Raw genomic sequence first — 6,000 nt, 5'->3', positions numbered from 1 at the left:
CGACAGGCCAACCATCATCGCCATTCTCACTCTCTCCTGTATCCAGTCCAGAGGGTCTGGTTGTCTACTAGGAATCTGCCCCTACGCGTGGAATTTAGGAAATTGGCACCCCGGTACGTTGGGCCATTCAAGGTTCTACAGTGCATCAATCCAGTGGCCTATTGCCTTCGTCTTCCCCGGTCCATGAGGGTTCATCCCACCTTCCACATCTCCAGACTCAAGCCTGTGGTGTTCAGTCCTCTGGTTCCGGCCAGTCAGCCTCCACCTCTGCCTCGCATGATAGCGGGACAGCCAGCCTACACTGTGCCAGCCTACATCCTCTCCAGTTGCCAGTATCTTGTGGATGGGGAGGGTTACGGTCCTGAGAAGCGATCCTGGGTAACACAGATGAAGTGAGAAGAAACCTCTGGGAAGGGGGCCAGAGGGTCCCACCACAACGATCCTCCAACTACAGTTATATCTCACACACATACACTTCCACACCCACGAAGGTTCTAGCATCAGAAAGGGCCATGACTACACCAGTGAGATGAACCAATTAAGTTCCTGCCTAGCAACAGAGATGAATTGGCTGTCTACATGTGTAAGGAGTTGACTTCGCCTATTAGGAGATTATAAATATATGTGCTTGTGTAATCATACCTTGTCTTTGCAGCTGTATGACCCAGTGGGTGAAAAAAACTTAGTTTGAGATTTTTCTAGTTGTCCGTTTTACTCTTTATCAAATAAAATTGTATTTATCACATGCACAGAATACAACTGGTGTAGCCTTCACAGTGAAATTGTTGCTTACGAACGTTTCTCAATGATGTAGAGTTTTATGAAATAAAAAAACTAAAACAATTAGTAACTAAGACGAGGAATAAAATAAAATATGCAAGAATGGAGCTATATTCAGGGAGTACCAGTACCAGATCAATGTGTAGAGGTTCAAGGTACTTGAGGAAGATACAGTGCAGTTGGAAAGTATTCAGACCACTTCCCTTTTTCCACAGTTTGTTACCTTACAGCCTTATTCTAAAATGGATTGAATTATTTGTTTCCCTCATCAATCTACTGTGGCAAAGAAGGGGGTCGAGTGATAAATGGCAGATATGTGAGAGCAGAACTAATAAACGGGCTCTGCCCGATCACTAAAATGGCCACCCCGATCAGAACTAAAGATCACAAAATGGCCGACTGCCAAAGCTACAATTCCCAGAGGCAAGGGGAACCCTCAGAAGGTGGGGCCGACCCACAGATAAAGGGTCAAGACAAACCAGGAAGAGGGAGAGAGGGCTGGAAGGATCTGTGAACCATAGAGAAATAGACGATATATATTGGCTGGATTTACCGTGTATGAGCTGGACTGTTTTGGACTTACCTGTTGGCATTTGGACCTGGACCTCCCGAGAAACCGATTCGTGTATCGAACCCTGCTATCCTTGACCTTGCCTGCAGCCTGGGTGGACCCGGACGGAGAAACAAACACACAGGTACTGTCCTGTTCGAAAGAACTCTCATTCTGGTGATTTTGGTGACAGTTTCCCACTTAATTTGTGACAAATGCTCCTAACCTTGAATAGGTTTGCCACACTACACACAATATCCCATAATGACAAAGCAAAAACAGGTTTTTAGACATTTTTGCAAATGTATTACAAATATAAAACAGAAATACCTTATTTACATAAGTATCCAGACCCTTTCCTATGAGACTCGAAATTGAGCTCAGGTGCATCCTGTTTCCATTGATCATTCTTGAGATGTTTCTTCAACTTGATTGGAGTACACCTGTGGTAAATTCAATTGATTGGACATGATTTGGAAAGGCACACACCTGTCTATAAAAGGTTGCACAGTTGACAGTGCATGTCAGAGCATAAAACAAATCATGAGGTCGAAGGAATTGTCCATTGAGCTCTGAGACAGGATTGTGTTGAGGCACAGATTGAGAAAGGGTACCAAAACATTTCTGCAGCATTGAAGGTCCCAAAGAACACAATGCCTTCCATCATTCTTAAATGGAAGAACTTTGGAACCACCAAGACTCTTCCTAGAGCTGGCCACCCGGCCAAACTGAACATTCAGGGGAGAAGGGCCTTGGTCAGGGAGGTGACCAAGAACCCGATGGTCACTCTGACAGAGCTCCAAAGTTTCTCTGTGGAGATGAGAGAACCTTCCAGAAGGACAACCATCTCTGCAGCACTCCACCAATTAGGCCTTTATGGTAGTGGCCAGACGGAAGCCAGGTTCACCTTCCAACAGGACAACGACCCTAAGCACACAGCCAAGACAATGCAGGAGTGGCTTCGGGACAAGTCTCTGAATGTCCTTGAGTGGCCCAGCCAGAGCCCGGACTTGAACCTGATCGAACATCTCTGGAGAGACCTGAAAATAGCTGTGCAACAACACTCCCCGTCCAATCTGACAGAGCTTGAGAGGATCTGCAGAGAAGAATGGTAGCAGAGTGAACGGTCTATGGCCTTGGTGGCTAGAGTCTTTGGCAATTTTTCGGGCCTTCCTCTGATGCCTCCTGGTATAGTCCTTGATGGCAGGGAGTTCGGCACCAGTAATATGCTGGGCTGTCCGCACCACCCGTTGTAGCGCTTTGTGGTCAAGGCCGGTGCAATTGCCATACCAAGCAGTGATGCAGCCAGTCAAGATGCTCTCAATGGTGCAGCTGTAGAACTTTTTGAGGACCTGAAGGTCCATAACAAATCTTTTCAGCCTCCTGAGGGGAAAAGGTGCTGCCGTACCCTCTTCACGACTGTGCAGGTGTGTGGACCATGTTAAGTCCTTAGTGATTTGGACGCCAAAGAACTTAAAGCGCTCAACCTGCTCCACAACAGCCCTGTCGATGTGGATCGGGGCGTGCTCTCACCTCTTTCTCCTATAGTCCACAATCAGCTCTTTGGTCTTACTGACGTTGAAAGAGAAGTTGCTGTCATGGCACCACATTGCTAAGTCTCTGTCCTCCTCCCTGTAGACTGACTCGTCGGTGATCAGGCCTACCACTGTTGTGTCATCAGCAAACCTAATGATAGTGTTGGAGTCGTGCCTGGCCGTGCAGTCATGAGTGAACAGGGAGTACAGGAGGGGACTGAGCACGCACCCTGAGGGGCCCCCTTGTATGTGTATGCGCCAAATAAAATTTGATTTGTTGAGGGTCAGCGAGGTGGAGGTGGAGGTGGTGTTGCCTACCCTCACCACCTGGGGCCGACCTGTCAGGAAGTCCAGGATTTGTATTTATTATGGATACCCATTAGCTGCTGCAAAGGCAGCAGGTACTCTTCCTGGGGCCCAGCAAAATGAAGGCAGTTATATACAATTTTAAAAACATTACAATATATTTCAGAACACATTAAGTGTGTGCCCTCAGGCCACTACTCTACTATCACATATCTACAACACAAAACTGGGGCCTGTATGACCTGCCTTGTTGATCGCGTTGTTAAGAAGGCAGAGCAGCGCTTTATTAAGGACAGACCTCTCCCCATCTTAGCTAATGTTGCATCAATATGTTTTGACCATGACCATTTACAATCCAGGGTTACTCCAACTTGTTCAATTTCCACATTATTCATTACACGATTTAGTTGAGGTTTAGTGGAATGATTTGTCCCAAATACAATGCTTTTAGTTTTTTAAATATTTAGGACTAATTCATTTATTGCCACCCAATCTGAAACTGACTGCAGTTCTTTATTAAGTGTAGCTGACGTGTATAGTGTTGAGTCATCAGCATACATAGACACACAGGCTTTACTCAGAGCCAATGGCAGGTCATTAGTAAAGATTGAAAAAAGTAAGTGGCCTAGACAGCTGCCCTAGACTCTACTTGGATTATGTTGGAGAGGCTTCCATTAACACCCTCCGGATCCAGTTGCAGAGGGAGGGGTTCAGTCCCAGCGTCCCTAGCTTGGTGGTGAGCTCGGAGGGAACTATGGTGTTGAACGCTGAGCTGTAGTCTATGAACAGCATTCCCACATTGTTAATTCCCCTCTTGTACAGGTGGGAGAGGGCAATATGAAGTGCAATTGAAATTGCATCATCTGTCGTTCTGTTGCAGTGGTATGCAAATTGGAGTGGGTCTCGGGTGAGGTTTTCAGCATGAAATATCCTTTATATTTGTTTTACACAACTTTATTTATTTTACTATGTCAATAGTTTGAAGAGTTGCAGAGTTAATTGAAAGTAATGCCATTGTTGATTTTAGATGCTTTTTTTCATTAATTAGGCTAATTTATCTTGAACCATAAGGTCTATCTACTAGAAATTCATGGAAAATATGGAGACAGATGTAAAAAATGAATACTATATATGAATAATTCTGAAAAATAAGTTATTCAAGTATAAATGACTAAAGTTACAATAGAGTGCCATAGATTTTCTGTTGATTACCAAAATGACTGAAGATTACAGTAACTTTGGTAAACTAACAGTAGCAGAAGAATTGCATACCAGAGTGAAATCTCACCAAAAGCCAATTAATAAATTATTCATAGATTTTTCAAGTTTAAATCTACTTTGGCAATGTATTAAATATAATACCGACAGAATAAATACAGTTGAGTGTAAAAGGGTCAGGGCTGTAAACCAAGGTAGATCAGTGTCCTGTCCAGTCTACTCTGATAAATCAAAGCAGTGGTGGGGCTGTGGAGTGGCTCCTGGCAGGGAAGAGCAGTGCCAAGGTTATCAGAGACCTGTCTGAGAGGAGAGACAGATTGAAAGAGAGGGAAGAAGAAAAAGGAAGGGACATGGTGGGAACATCATTATGATGCATGACGGAGATGTATGATATGGTAAAGCCTGTTTAGGAGTCACCTTAATAAAAAGTACTGTAAAGGAATTTTAATGTTTGTGCTTTTCTGATAACTAATTTCTGTGTTCTATTCATGTGCTGTTCTAATAGCCAATTTATGTGTTCATACAAGTGACTAATTTAATGAATCCTCACTTATCAGTATCTGCAATTTGGCATGAAAGAAAGATATCTGTTTCAAGGTCTCAGCTTAGAGAGAAGAAGCCTCGTGAGGTGTTGGTCTGTCACATGTTATGAACCAGTATTGGTCGGTCACATTAATGAAAAAAAACTGTAATGATTAATTAATTATGCTAAATCATGCAAATATAAGTTGTCTGTGAATAGCCGTATATAAGACAACTGTTGGGACTGCCCAAGCAGAACTCCTGATTGACATGTGGTGCATTGAGTTGGTTGGAACCTCTCCAGCGGCCTGACAAATAAAGGATGATTCATTTAAGATTGACTTCGAGTGTCCCTGTGTAAGAATTTCCACGACACTACTTTGAAAATCATACAGCACTATAAATTGTCAATATGTTTAAGAAGAGCTCAAGTGGGTTCTATTATAATTCCTGCCAGACAGGCTCTCCTATAAAGAGTCAATGGAAACAACTTAACCAACAATAGCCATGTTGTCTTGTAGTGTGCACCTTGTAGAAACAGTGCTCTGTATTGTCTTATATAAAGACAAATGTAAAAGATCTGTTGTTTACACTGAACGAAAATATAAAAACATGTAAAGTGTTGGTGCCATATTTCATGAGCTGAAATAAAAGATCCCAGAAATGTTCCATAAACACAAAAAGCGTATTGTTCAAAAAATTTGCACAAAATTGTTTACATCCCTGTTAGTTTCTCCTTTGCCAAGATAATCCATCCACCTGACAGGTGTGGAATATCAAGAACCTGATTAAACCGCATGATCATTACACAGGTGGACCTTGTGCTGGTGACAATAAAAGGCCACTCTAAAATGTGCAGTTTTGTTACACTACACAATGCCACAGATGTCTCAGGTTTTGAGGGAGCGTGCAATTGGCAAGCTGACTGTAGGAATGCCCATCAGAGCTGTTGCCAGATAATTGAATGTTAACAGCCTGATCAACTTCACACGAAGATGTGTCGTGCTGCATGAGGCAAATGGTGGTCACACCAGATACTAAATGGTTTTCTGATCCACGTCCCTACCTTTTTGTTTAAGGTCTATGTCA

The sequence above is a fragment of the Salvelinus sp. IW2-2015 genome, linkage group LG1, assembly GCF_002910315.2.
Source record: "Salvelinus sp. IW2-2015 linkage group LG1, ASM291031v2, whole genome shotgun sequence".
Lineage (NCBI taxonomy): Eukaryota > Metazoa > Chordata > Actinopteri > Salmoniformes > Salmonidae > Salvelinus > Salvelinus sp. IW2-2015.
Note: the sequence above shows the minus strand (reverse complement) of the source record.